At 42.2% G+C, this 15,448-nt stretch overlaps 1 protein-coding gene and 1 pseudogene across 1 annotated transcript in view; both read right to left on the reverse strand.

Moving 5' to 3' along the window:
- Positions 1-15,448, reverse strand: part of LOC120224383 (schlafen family member 12-like) — a 102,782-nt gene that overhangs the window by 45,852 nt on the left and 41,482 nt on the right. The gene's annotated exons all lie outside the window — the stretch shown is intronic.
- Positions 3,789-5,478, reverse strand: LOC120224386 (annotated as a pseudogene).

Consider the following 15,448-nt stretch of genomic DNA (forward strand, 5'->3'; position numbering starts at 1 on the left):
AGCCAAAAGGAAGCTGCCTTCTTAAGAAATCTGTTATGCTGAGCGAAATAAGTCAGGCAGAGAAGGACAAATATCATATGTTTGCACGTATAGGAGGATTAGGAGGAACTTGACGGAGGAACAAGGGGGAGAAGAAGGACGGAAATGGTGGGGGAAAGGGAGAGAGGCAAACCATGAGAGACTCTTGAATGCTGACAAAAACTGAGGACTGATGGATGTGGGGGGGAGGGGGGGGATGGGCATGGAGGAGGGCACTTTGGGGATGAGCACTGAGTGTTATGTAGAAACTAATTTGACAATAAACTATTTGTAAAAAAAAAAAAAAGAAATCTGGGGACCTAGTCATTCATTCAAATAGGCTCCCTGGGCCTGGGTGCCTAAAAGAAAACTTTTTTAAATATTTTATTTATTTTTGAGGGAGAGAGAGAGACAGCATGAGCAAGGGAGGGTCAGAGAGAGAGGGAGACACAGAATCCGAAGACAGGCTCCAGGCTCTGAGCTGTCAGCACAGAGCCTGACGCGGGGCTCGAACCCACGAACCATGAGATCATGACCTGAGCTGAAGTCGGACGCTTAACTGACTGAGCCACCCAGGCGCCCCTAGAAGAAAACTTTTGAACATGATCCTGAAGGATCCTGTGAGGTCCACTCAAAAGAGAAGCTGACAGAAGTCTCTACTCCTGGTTGATGAACAACAATGAATCCAGCTAAGCACAGTCATTTAAATTTAAAACTTAACAATACTCTTGGGCATGGGGGCGACTCAGTTGGTTTAGCTTCCCATTCTTGATATCAGCTCATGGTTCATGAGATCTAGCCCCACATTGGGCTCTGTGCTGACAGCATGGAGCCTGCTTGGGATTCTCTCTCTCCCTCTATCTATCCACCTCCCCCATGCATGCTTGCTCTCCCAAAATAAATAAAAACTTAAATAAATGAATAAATAAATAATCTAAATAATAGCCTTAATGTGGCCTAGTTATGCCAAAAAGCAGATGTATATACCTGCCATGCTATGCTTTGTCCACAGTATTATACCACAATTAATGTTCTTTAGATCCAATTTCTTTTGTATTCAGGAATATTTTATGTTTTCAAAGTATTTAGAATTCTTAATTAGAAATACAAAGGCAATGGGATTATCTCTCAGGTACTAAAAGTACCCCTGAATTAAATCACTCACATCCCCTTCTTAAAAAATGAAACCAAACCTTGAATCACATTGCTATTTAAGATTTCTGACAATAAGGAATTAAGACCAAGATATACTAGAGTACAAAATCCTGAAATTCTGAGCATGAAAATAATTTATTAGATATCTGGTTTATTCAAACATTAGGCCTACTGAAGACAGAATTAACAGAGCTCATGAAGTAGGGAGGAAAAAAGGAAAAACAAAACAACCCATCCAGCACCTGCTTCACTGCAAATTTCCTGGGGACAAAATGTATGCATTCTGTATTATAGTCTCACCCTAAAGCATCCATATGTGTTTGATGCTGATTAACTTGACTAGGAGATGAGAAACGTTCTATACATCAATTTGACAAGTAGCGTTAGTGATGCAACTTTCAGAAACATTCTTAGGCACAAAAAAATAGCACTGCCTGCAGTGAGAGTCTTTGATAATCAAAGAAAAGTATCTCACTAAATATATCTTACAAATAAGAAAGAAAATACAAGCACTTTTGCTAATGGACTGCTTTAAATATCAGGGAAAATATAATAATGAGATCTTGTATGAGCTTGAAACAATAATTATTATACTCAACTTTTGATCAATTCTGAACTTATACTGTGTTATTAAAAATTAGAGGAAAAACTAATCTAAATGAAATTTAGGGAAGATATGCAGGACGATTATAGAAGAGCAGCTGCATTTCTTTTTTTTTGTTTGTTTACTCATTTTAAAAATGTCAAACATTTTCAGTCAAATTTTATTTAAAAAAAAAAAAAAGCAGCAGCTCACCATGACAAGTCAAGAACCTAATCTAAATATGAACCTGAAAAAAATTTCTAAAAAATCATCAAATGGATCCTCTCCAAATACCCAAATAATCACTTCTGCAGGCCATTTGTTGAGTGGAATCATAAAGAACTGAAGATTTATTGCTGTGAAAACAAATCTGTAATACAGTAGTATGAATCTTGGGTATTAAGCATAATCAGCTGAATCAAGTTAAGAAGTTCAAAATCTAATAGGAAATTTGTGTGTGTGAAAGTTGATAAGCCAGATGAACCAAGAGCAACTGAGATATCTAACTTGTTCAGTGAGACCAGACATTATGTTAAATCTTCATTTTTTAAGGCAATTAAAATTACCATTGCAACAGCATATAGACCAAATTTTAAAAAATGAAGAAAGCAATTAAAACTATGTTCAAAGAAACTCTAGATGCTGGCGAGGATGTGGAGAAATGCGCATCCTCCTACACTGTTGGTGTGAATGTAAACTGGTACAGCCCCTCTGGAAAACAGTGTGGAGGTTCCTCAGGAAACTAACAATAGAACTCCCCTAGGACCCAGCAATAGCACTGCTAGGAATTTACCCAAGGGATACAGAAATGCTGATGCATAGGAGCACATGTACCCCAATGTTCACAGCAGCACTCTCAACAATAGCTAAAACATGGAAAGAGCCTAAGTGTCCATCAATGGACGAATGGATCAAAAAGATGTGGTTTATCTATACAACGGAATACTCCATGGCAATGAGAAACAATGAAATCTGGCCATGTGTAGCAACATGGATGGACCTTGAGGGTGTTATTCTGAGTGAAATAAGTCAGGCAGAAAAGGACAAATATCATATGTTTGCATGTATAGGAGGATTGGGAGGAACTTAATGGAGGAGCATGGGGGGGAAGAAGAGAGGAAATGGTGGGGGAAAGGGAGAGAGGCAAACCATGAGAGACTCTTGAATGCTGAGAACAAACTGAGGACTGATGGGTGGGGGGTAAGGGGCTAGGGGGGAGATGGGCATGGAGGAGGGCACTTGTGGGGATGAGCACCGGGTGTTATATGGAAACCAACTTGACAATAAACTATTTGTAAAAAAAAAAAAAAAAAGAAAAAGAAACAAAAAAACTATGTTCAAAGAGCCAATTTTTCCCAGCTCAATTTCAGCACCCCAAGGGGAACAAAAAACATCCATGACTATCATAGATGAAAACAAAATGTCATTGGAATCCATTAATTTTCTCCAAGGACATATAAAATCTATATAGAAACTTGATACTATACTATAACAAATTGTACTTCCACAGTTCTGTTTTAATTACCTTTAAACTTGTTTAACATACTTTTCTTAAGTTGTAAAAATGTTTTCATACTTCTGAAACTGGTTCTGTTCTTTTTCACTTCTTTTTATATCAATATCTAATATACTGGTTACCAGTCCTAACGAGAAAAAAGTCTTAGAAATCTCTTCATTCGGACAACACATTCAACAGAAGTTACAAATGTGCAAGCAAACCATGAAAGGCACAGCTCCCCTGAAAACACATTTTTGTTGATTGCTTCATTGTCTGAATAGTTTTTACAATGATTCTTGATGAAAGACTCTTTCCATCATGTAAACATCAGTGTGCACAGTCTCGCCAGTCTGTAGATTCACGTCCTTGGGCAAGAAGGCTGGTTCACAGCTAGTAAAAAGCCAGAGAAGTCCAAGTTTTAATGGCTGATAAACCTTATATCTCTGCAGGAGGAAAGCACTTGTCCTTTTTTGCTACTTAAGAATGTGGCAGAAATGTATGCTGCAGCATCCCAATCAATCCATATATTTTTTCTTTTTTTGTAAATTTGGTCTCAGAATATTTCTGGAAGGGTGACACTTTGAAGAAGCCACTTCTGGGACCGGCTTCCATTGCAGTCTCTAGTGCAGGGCACATAGCTCTCCTCTTCTGTGGCTTTATCCAGGCACTGATTACTGTTCACATGCTGCAGGGTTAATGTCACTGGGTCATACTCCCAAAGGTGGTTGCCTTTTATGTGGTGCCATTTGAGCATTGTGACTGGGCCATTAAGTTCGGAGACATCCAAGCAAAGGTCATCTGTTCTAATTTCTTTGTTGGCAGTATAAGAGAAAACCTGGTTACCTCCCATACCATGACAGTTAAAAATTACAACTTTTTTGTTCTCTTTTCTAGCCATGTTATCTAGACACTGATCTGTTTCTACATTTCTTATCTCTACCAAAGAGAAATAGTGATGTGGAATTTGTGAATCAGGGTAAATATTTTCTAGGTACCAAGGAAAGGTTTGCATTGTAGTTTGTGTCTTAGTCCAAGTCTTGATATATCTCCATAATCTACCTTTGTAACAACTGGACAAATTATGTAGAAGAAATTCTTGAACTCATCCATCCACACTTCTGCATGTTGCCAGTTGTTTTTATTGATAAACTGTCCTATGCCTCTGGGAAACGTGTAAGGTGTGGCTTTCTGAAATACATGCCCAACATGTGAGCAGGTAACAGTCTCCAAAGTTCCTCCACAGTGGCAAATCCTACTGGAAATCTCTAGGTCTTCTCCTCCCCAAATATCCATTCCAGCATCATATGCTCCAGTCTCCTGGGGTTATCTCTGTCTATTGAAGACAGGCCTCCTGACAATGTAAGTATTCTGATAGGAAGAGTCCGATCACCTTTCCTTCTGTCCATTTGTCTTTGGGGAACGGGATACCAGTGAAAATTGAGCTACCAGTTGAAGCCACCATAGGTCATATCAGAGGCTGCCAAGTACTCAAAAGTATCATAACTGATCACATCAATGATGGGACATACCACTGTTTTCCTGTCATGTTTGATCCTGGTTAAGAGAGGCTCCAGCCCTCCCACTGTACATTCACAGTGAGCATCTAAGAAGGTGATCATTCAGTTTTTAGACTCAGCAACTCCTTTTAATCTAGCTCTGATCAATCCAGAATGTTGTTCCATTAGAATTACATGAACTGCTACTTTTAATTTTTTAGCATAACTCTCTAGAGGTCTTTTCAAGAAGTTTCTTTGGCATCATGTACTAGAACAATTTTTTCTAGCATGTGTCTTGGTGAGTGATTAATGACACTACGAGCAGTTCGCGGAAGTGTGCTCCAAGTCTCGATGTGGAAAACAATCACCACACTTGTTGTATGAAGATTATATGGATACACCTTTGTTTTATATCCTTCTAACCTAAGATCTGGTAAAGATCTGTTGAGCGCGATCATCTCACTTGCCATTAAATTGAACTGATTGATTTTAAACATCTCTTTCAACTTTTCTTGATCCTCTTTAGGAATGACATCTGGTTTCCCCATTTCTCCAGGACCTTCATGAGGCTTTTGTAATGGCTCTAGAACATCCCCAGCAGAAAGTCCTCGCTGCTTTTTTTCATCATATTCATTGCATTCACTGAAGTAAAGCGGCAGAAACATGTCCAAGAGTGCCCAAATCAAGCAGGTGGCTAGGACCAGTTTCCAATATGCAAATTTTCTCATGGCACTTTAACTCAAATGCAAAATTTTAAAATATATATACAAAGATCATGAAAATTATTCCAATCCTGTTTCATCAGCTATCACGTTCATAACCCCTAAGTGGTTTTTCAAATCCATTCATATCCCAAATCCACATGTCCCACAGGTCCTATTCCTGTATTCTTGTTTCGTTGAAGCCAGCCATGGCTGTTCTATTTCTCTTGCTGGTGCAAGTGACCTAATCTCAACCAAGAGGATGCGGCGAGAAACCTCGGTCCGCGGCGTCGGAGGCAGTGGCGGCGGGCGCGGCACGGGGCGCGGGCCACAGCGCTGGCGCTACTCTCCGGCCGCAGTCAGCCACGCCGCCTCCTGGAGCACTCCGGCGGCTCCCGGGGCTGGCTGGCTCAGCGCGGACCCCGCGTCCGCCGCGCCCGCCGCGCCTCCGCGGCGCCACGCCTCCGCTGCCAGCGGCGGGGACTCCGCGCGCTACTCAGGGCCCCGCAGCGTGTCGCCGCCGCGGCTGCTCGCTCGGGGCCGCCTCTCGCGCCAGGCCAGGGCCGTAAGGCCTTTAGATCCAGTTTCTTAATATTTCTTACACACGTTTGAGGGATGCCCCAAACATCGGTCAATCTTTCCTGCTGACCTGACAGAAGGGCCCTCCCATCTCTATGCCAAAAGGCTGCAAGAAAATCAGTTCCATGTATGCCCAGCAACACAGCTCCAGTTCCACCATCTTCTGATAGTATAAGCTCTGCATGCAGCCCAAGCTCCCCATTTCTTCTCGAAGCCTCTGCAACTACAGTCCTATCATCTCTCCTCCCAGCCTATTTTCCAGCACCCTCTGCATCAGGCTCTGCCATAGGTGAACCTTTCTGGTTCACCCATCTCATGTACATCTCACCCACAGAGTGCTTAAAGAACATGCCTTCCCATATCTCTAGGAAACTTAACACCCGAAGGAGCTGCAGTTGAACCTTATAGAGAGAACCCAGAGCTTGTGGGTTAGCATGGGCTCCTGGCCATTTCACTCCAACACTGTAGCTAACAAGCAAAACTTCCTAAACCACTACCTTCAGGCATACATCTGAATCACAGTCCTTAAAAACTATGCTGGGAGGGGCGCCTGGGTGGCTCGGACGGTTGGGCGACCTCGGCTCAGGTCATGATCACGTGGTTTGTGCTGACAGCTGAGAGCCTGGAGCCTGCTGTAGATTCTGTGTGTTCCCTTCTCTCTCTGCTCCTTCTCTGTTCCTTCTCTCTCTCTCTCTCTCTCTCAAAAATAAATAAACGTTAAAAAAAAAAAAAAAGTATGCTGGGAGCTGGAATCTACCAAATCCCTAGGATGTAAAAATCATTGAACTTGAACCTTGGATCTAGGTTATGCTTTAGTATCTCCTCTCAAATCTTTCATACTTTTGACTGTGCGGAAATTTTTTTTCTTCCCGTTTTTCACTTTTTTTTTTTTTTTTTTTTACAAATAGTTTATTGTCAAGTTGGTTTCCATATAACACCCAGACTGTGGGGAAATTTTTATTAGACCTGGATTCAGGATTTAGGCTGTGTTGTTAGCTATTCTTAATGACAAAAGGGATGGCAAGCCCATCTCCTTAGAGTCGTGCCCAAACACAGCGTGGTGTGAACTGCCTAGAAAGGTGGGACAGGAGTGGCAAGAGCTACTCCCTGGGAAACAAACCTCGTGGCGCATTCTTTGCACTCCTCCTAAGGCATTTCTTATTTCGTTTAGGAGGGCATGGTACTTGTCCCTTCAACCCCCTCCCGACTTCTCCCCGCATCCCTCTCCATCTCCTATTCCTCGATCTAGAAGGCACTTCATCAGTGATTGGTCAGGTCCATTTACCTACAAAACGTATTCCCAAACTCCCCTCATTTAAGGATCCCAGAAGTGCAGGGCTCTGTCAAGGAGCTCTGGTGAACGGCACTTCCCTGACCTTACAGCGCTCACCTCTTCCTGCCTCAGGGTTCCCTGCTGTGGCAGACAACCAGACACGCAGAACACAGTATTTAAAGTGGTACTTTTTAAACTCTTTTAAGAACTGTTTTTGCTCGAACTCGGTGAGAGAACTCGGAGTGTGAAACCACGCAGGTGGCTGGGACTTGCGCTGGTTCTGGAACTCGCGCAGGGCGCTTGAACTCACCAGGGGCGCTGGAATTTCCGCCAAGGATGGAATTTGTGCGGGGCGCTTGAACTCAGGTTCTGGAACGGGTAGCTTGAACTCACTCCAGTGCTGGAAGTCGCGCGAGGCTCTTTAACTCGAGCTGGAACCCAGGCGATGCATGAGGTCACTGTAAGATCACGACCTGATCCGAGTAACCAAGTGAGCCATCCAGGCGCCCCTTCCCCAAGGCTCTTTCAGGCACTTTCTAGCCCAGGCAGGGACCCACGTCCTGCCCCGACCGCATGCTCCCAAGACCTCTGCTCCCAAATCCTTAAAGGCGGGCACTTTTTTGGTAGGAGCTGGTACCAAGACCAGAGAATTTGAGCCCAGATTCCCAAAAGGGAGAAAACCCAGCCGGGAGAGGTCGGGGGTTGGGGGAAGGGCGCCGGGCTTGTGCTGGCTGCGCCTCACCTCTTCAGGGAACCGGCAGACTAGACCCCAGGGGGATAAGAAGTTGACATTTGGATATTTGACAAGGCGGGGTGGGGGGTACACTTACCAGCTGGAGGTGCTCCCCACAGGTTGGAAGGCTTGGAGGACTGCGAGACAGGGGGGCAGGGCCACAAGCATTATATGCAAGGGAGCCGCCCATTGGCAATATAGCTCCGCCCCTGTAGGTTTAGCGGGAAGTTTGCTTTTTTTTTTAAGAAGAAAAACTATACAATGCGGTTTTTTTTTCTCTTCAGTTTTTCAGTTGTGGACGCTCATTCAGTATTTTATTTGGTTTCTCACTGTGAACTCACAGAGAACAGCACCCCGCCCCCACTTCCCACCCCCACCTCCACTCCCCCAGTGAATTAGGTAGCTCTGAAATCATCAAGTCACATTTCCTGGGTTATCCTGAATAGCCTTTTTGTTTTTAATTTATTTTTAAAATTTACATCCAAGTTAGTTAGCATATAGTGCAACTATGATTCCAAGAATAGATTCCTTAATGTCCCTTACCCATTTAGTCCATCCCCCTCCCACAACTCCCTCCAGTAACCCTCTGTTTGTTTGCCATATTTGTCTTTTATGTTTTGCCCCATCCCTGTTTTTATATTATTTGTGCTTCCATTTCCTTATGTTCATCTGTTCTGTGTTTTAAAATCCTCATATGAGTGAGATTGTATATTTGTCTTTCTCTGGCTGATGAATTTCGCTTAGCATAATACCCTCTAGTTCCATCCACCTAATTGCAAATGGCAAAATTTCATACTTTTGAATTGCCTGGTAATACTCCATTGTGTATATATATATATATATACCACATCTTCTTTGTCCATTCATCCAGCTATTGTTGATAGTGCTGCTGTAAACATTGAGGTGCATGTGCACCTTTGAAACAGCACACCTGTATCCCTTGGATAAATACCTAGTAATGCAATTGCTGGGTCATAGGGTAGTTCTATTTTTAATTTTTTGAGAGAACTTAAAAACACGCTTTTCCAGAGTGGCTGCATCAGTTTGCATTCCCACCAGCAGTGCAAAAGAGATCCTCTTTCTCCACATCCTTGCCAACAAATGTTGTTGCCTGAGTTGTTAATGCCAGCCATTCTGTCAGGTGTGAGGTGGCTATCTCATTGTGGTTTCGATTTGTATTTCCCTGATGATGAGTGATGTTGAGCATTTTTTCCTGTGTTAGTTGGCCATCTGGATGTCTTCTTTGGAAAAGTGTCTATTCATATTTTTTGCCCATTTCTTCAGTGTATTATTTGTTCCTTGGGTGTTGAGTTTAATAAGTTCTTCACAGATTTTGGAAATTAACCCTTTATCTGATATGTCATTTGCAAATATCTTCTCCCATTCCTTTGGTTGCTTTTTAGTTTTGCTGATTATTTCCTTTGATGTGCAGAAGCTTTTTATTTTGATGAGGTCTGACTAGTTCATTTTTGTTTTGGTTTCCCTTGCCTCTGGAGACGTGTTGAGTAAGAAGTTGCTGTGGCCAAGGTCAAAGAGGTTTTGCCTGCTTTCTTCTTGAGGATTTTGATGGCTTCTTATCTTACATCCATTTTGAGTTTATCTTTGTGTATGGTGTAAGAAAGTGGTCCAGATTCATTTTTCTGCATGTTGCTGTCCAGTTTTCCCAGTGCCACTTGCTGAAGAGACTGTCTTTATTCCATTGGATAGTCTTTCCTGCTTTGTAAAGATTAGTTGGCCATACATTTGTGGGTCCATTTCTGGGTTCTCTATCCTATTTCATTGATCTGAGTGTCTGTTTTTGTACCAGTAAGTTTTCTCTTTCACCTATTCAATAGTATTTATTCAGACACAGGGTTTTTGAAAAGAATGTATTTACTTACTTTTAATTTATATCCAACTTAGTTAGCATACAGTGCAACAATGATTTCAGGAGTAGATTCCTTAATGCCCCTTACCTATTTAGCCCATCACCCCTCCCACAAACCCTCTAGCAAGCCTCTGTTTATTCTCTATATTTAAGAGTCTCTTATGCTTTGTCCCCCTCCCATTTTTATATTATTTTTGTTTCCCTTCTCTTATGTTCACCTGTTTTGTATCTTAAAGTCTTCATATGAGTGAAGTCATATGATATGTGTCTTTCTCTGACTGACAAATTTCACTTAGCATAATATCCTCTAGTTCTAACCACATAGTTGCAAATAGTAAGATTTCATTCTTTCTGATGACCGAGTAATACTCCATAAAGAATACTGGATCTTCTTTATCCACCCACCCATCCGTGGACATTTGGGATCTTTCCATACTTTGGCTATTGATAGCACTGCTATAAACAATGGGATGCAACAGCACACCTGTATCCCTCAGATAAATACCCAGTAGTGCAATTTCTGGGTCATAGGGTAGTTTTATTTTTAATTTTTTGAGGAATCTTCATACTGTTTTCCAGAGTGGCTGCACCAGTTTGCATTCCTGCCAACAGCGCAAAAGAGATCCTCTTTCTCTGCATCCTCACCAACATCTGCTGTTGCCTGAGTTATTAATAATAGCCATTCTGACAGGTGTGAGGTGGTATCTCATTGTGCTTTTGATTTGTATTTCCCTGATGATGAATGACATTGAGCATTTTTTCATGTGTCTGTTAGTCATCTGGATGTCTTCTTTAGAAAAATGTCTGTTCATATCTTTTGCCCATTTCTTCACTGGATTACTTGTTTCTTGTGTGTTGAGTTTGATAAATTCTGTATAGATTTTGGATATTAACCCATTATCTGATATGTCATTTGTAAATATCTTCTGCTTTTTAGTTTTGCTGATTATTTCCTTTGATGTGCAGAAGCTTTTTATTTTGATGAGGTCACAATAGTTCATTTTTTTGCTTTGGTTTCCCTTGCCTCTGGAGATGTGTTGAGTAAGAAGTTGCTGCAGCTGAGGTCAAAGAGGTTTTTGCCTGCTTTCTTCCTGAGGATTTTGATGGCTCGCTCTCTTATGTTTAGGTCTTTCATCAATTTTGAGTTTCTTTTTGTGTATGATGTAAGAAAGTGGTCCAGGTTCATTTTTCTGCATGTTGCTATTTAGTTTTCCCAGCACTACTTGCTGAAGAGACAATCTTTATTCCATTGGATTTTCTTTCCTGCTTTGTCAAAGATTAGTTGCCCATATATTGGTGGGTCCATTTCTGGGTTTTCTATGCTGTTCCATTGATCTGAGTGTCCGATTTTGTGCCATTTAATTTTTGAATGTTTATTCATTTTTGAGAGAGAGAGACAGAGTGCAAGTGGGGAAGGGGCAGAGAAAGAGGGAGACAAGAAACTTAAGCAGGCTCTGGGTTCTGAGCTATCAGCACAGAGCCCAAGGTGAGGCTTGAACCCATGAACCCCAAGTACCTGACCAGAGCCTAAGTCTGTCGCTTAACCAGTTGAGCCACCTAGGCATCCCTGTTATTTATTTATTTGTTTGTTTGTTTGTTTGTTTATTTATTTAACTCCAGGTTAGTTGACATATAGTGCAACCACGGTTTCAGGAGTAGAATCTAGTGATTCATCACTTCAGTATAACGCCCAGTGCTTATTCCAACATACCATTTAGCTTGTCCCCCATCTCTCCTCCCCTCGGGAACCTGCAGTTTGTTCCCTGTAGTTTAGAGCCTCTAATGGTTTGCCAGCCTCTGTTTTTATCTTATTTTGCCTCCCTTCCCTTTCTGTTTTGTTTCTTAAGTTTTTCATAGGAGTGAAATCATACGATATTTGTCTTTCTCTTACTGACTTATTTTGCTTAGCATAATACACTAATTCCACCCATGTTGAGGAAGCAGTGTTTTGTGGGCGTTTGTTTTGTTTTTTAAAGAGAGGAAGACAAAGAATCCGAAGCAGGCTCCAGGCTCTGAGCTGTTAGCACAGAGCCTGACACGGGGCTTGAACTCACAAACTGTGAGATCATGACCTGAGCCAAAGTCGGATGCTTAACTGACTGAACCATCCAGGTGCCCTGGAAGCAATGTTTTTTTTTAAAAAAGGTGTGTGACTCTGGGGCACCTGGTGGCCCAGTCAGATGGGAACTCCACTCCTGATCTCGGACTTGGGCTTGTCAATTCGAGCCCCACATTGATTGTAGAGATTACTTAAAGATGCGAGTCAGCATCTTTGAGAGGAAGTAGGAGATTTCTCCTTTCCTATTTGCTTATCTGTATTTTCTATATTGTGTATGGTAAGAATAAAGGCCACTAAGAAACAGTGAAAGACATTGGCGAGGCTGGTGCTACCGTCCCTGTCTGAGTGCCCAGTGACCTGCTGGTTGATGTCCTTGTATGCATTCGCATTTGCGTGGTGGGTTCAGCCCTTCCCACCCTTGGGTGGCTGGTGGAAATTTGCAGAGGCTGCAATCTGTTAGCCAATGGACCTTACAGGTTTGCCTTGAGAGCCAAGTGAGCCACCCTGAGCTTTAGCACCAGTGTTATTTGTTTCACAAAACGGACCAAGTGTCAGGCTACTGGAGGGGTGATTCTACTAAGACTTTTCCAGCTCTCCTTGCATTCCCTGCCGTAAATGAATAGATGTGTCCAGAGAGGGGACTAGAGCTGCTCTGAATGTGCAGAGAGGAGGGAGGAGCGAGGAAGGGGCTGCTCCCGAGAGGCAGACTTGGGCACACACGTCTGTCCAGGTGTAAGCACCTTGGGGCCATCTGAGATGATTAGTCCAGACCCGACTCCAATGGCTTTTCCCAGGGGAAACAGCATTCCAGCCACTTTGTCCGCAGGCGTCCTTTTTGTGATATTGTGGTAATCAAGTTTTTTCAGCTCAACTCACCAGAACCCACAGCCTTTGAAATGCACAGAAGATCTACCAAGAGCCCCCAGTGGCCCAGTCAGTTAAGTAACAGACTCTTTTTTTTTTTTTTTAATTTATTTCTAGGAGAGAGAGAGAGACAGCTTGAGCAGGGGAGGGTCAGAGATAGAGGGAGATACAGACTCTGAAATAGGCTCCAGGTTCTGAGCTGGCAGTCAGCACAGACCCCAACGCGGGGCTCGAACCCACGAACCGCGAGATCATGACCCAAGCGAAAGTCGGACGCTTAACCGACTAAGCCACCCAGGCGCCCCAGTAACAGACTCTTAACTTTGGCCCAGGTCATGATCTCACAGTTGGTGAGTTCCAGTCCCTGGTGGGGTTCTGTGCTGACAGTGTGGAGACTGCTTGAGACTCTCTCTTCTCTCTCTCTTTCTCTCTCTCTCTCTCTCTCTCTCTGCCCCTCTCCCGCTCTCTCTAAATAAGTAAATAAACATAAAAATATATTTTTAAAAAACAGGATCAGCGAGACATAAGGAAAGAGGGAGAGGGGTGAGGGATTGGGTACAGATAGACAAACAGAAAGAGATGCCTGAGGAGCCCTCAAATAGTGATGTCTCCTTACCCTGAACAGCAGACCTGTGAGATGAGCTCTAGATGATACCAATCCCAACATTCATGCCATCCCAAGCTGAAAGTGAATGAAGCAGAGACAAGCTTTACCCCTGTTCCCTGTCCACATTCCAGACTCTCCAGATCCATGACTATAATGAATGGTTATTTATGCAACCTGAATTTTGGGATAATTTGTTATGCACCTGTAGTGACTGGTATAATACCATGTCAATCCTTTTTTTGAGGTTATCTTTTCCCATCAACATTATGTTCCTGAGATTCATGGGTTTTAGTAGGGAGGTGCACCTAACGTTCTGAACCCATGGTTCATCTCCCAGATCCAAATTGTGTCACAGAATGTATACGCGCTCTTTTTCTCTAAGTATTTTCCAAATTTGGTATCTTTAGGCTTTTGCATTTCTTTCAATCATTATAGTTTTTACAATTTTTTAATTACATGTGCTGAAAATATAGATCAGTTTGGAGGCAATGACATCTCTATGAGATTATGATTTCCAATCTATCAACTTAATATAGATTTCCATATTTATTTACATTTTCTTCAATATCTTACATTGCAGTTATATACAATTTTCTATAAAGATCTTGCAACCTTTTGCTAGATATTCCTGTGTCCTTAATTTTTGAGGCAATTTAAAATGGTATCTTTAGGAGGGGGCAAGATGGCGGAGAAGTAAGGAGCTCCGTACTTGCACTCGCGCCCATACATCACACGGAAAAGATCTGAAGCCATTGGAAACCTTACAAAACCTGAGAGATTGGGAGAAAAAGGACGCAGAATCCACTGAGAAAGACTTCTAACGGCTACCTCAAGAAACAAGCCAGAGCACACAAGGTGGAGAGTCCCAAATATCACTACGAATAGGAAAATAAAATAACCAAGGTCCCAACAAGGAAGACCAAGAGATACCATTCAAAAAACACTCTCTGAAAGGATAGGCCGTGGACAGTCAAAGAGTCTTCTTGGATATAGCAGCACTCATAGATACAGAGAGCATAACAGGTCTTTAAAACCAACAAGAGCCAGAAAGCTAACTAAAATGATGAAACGAAAGAGCTCTCCTTCAAAGAAACTCCAAGAAGAAATGACAGCTAATGAACTGCTCAAAACAGATATCAGCAGCATAAGTGAACAGGATTTTAGAATAATACTGGTAAAATTAATAGCTGGGTTTGAAAAAAACATAGGGGACATTAAAGAAACTATGGCTACAGACAGAATGGAAAATAAAAATAGGCATGAAGAATTAAAAAATGCGATAAATGAGATACATAATAAATTAGAGACCTCCAATGCACGGATTGAAGAGGCAGAAAGGAGAATAAGTGATTTAGAAGACACCATTATAGAAAAACAAGAAGCTGACAAAAAAAGAGACAAACTGATCCAGGAACAGGAAAGAAGAATTCGAGCCTCAGTGATATGGTCAAACGCAACAATATCCTTATCATAGGAATCCCAGAAGAGGAAGAGAGAGGGAAAGGTGCTGAAGGAGTCCAGGAACAAATTATAGCAGAGAACTTCCCCGACCTGGGGAAGGAAGTAAATGTTGAAATACAAGAGGCTCAGAGGACTCCCCTCAGAAGTAACTTGAATCGATCTTCTGCACGGCATATCATAGTGAAAATGGCCAAATACAAGGACAAAGAGAGAATTTTGAAAGCAGCTAGGGAGAAAAGGGCCCTAACATACAAAGGGAAACCTATCAGAGTGGTGACAGACCTATCTACTGAAACTTGGCAGGCTAGAAAGGAATGGCAGGAAATCTTCAATGTGATGAACGGTAAAAATATGCAGCCAAGAATCCTCTATCCAGCAAGCCTGTCATTCAAAATAGAAGGAGAGATAAAAACCTTTCCAAATAAACAGAAATTGAAAGAATTTGTCACCACGAAGCCAGCCCTACAAGAAATCCTGAGGGGGATGCTCTGAAGGAAAGGTTGCAAGGAACAAAGATACCAGAGACACCACCACAAACATGAACCCTACAAAAG

Source organism: Hyaena hyaena, unplaced genomic scaffold (assembly GCF_003009895.1).
Source record: "Hyaena hyaena isolate Hyena2069 unplaced genomic scaffold, ASM300989v1 scaffold_1167, whole genome shotgun sequence".
NCBI classification, from domain to species: domain Eukaryota; kingdom Metazoa; phylum Chordata; class Mammalia; order Carnivora; family Hyaenidae; genus Hyaena; species Hyaena hyaena.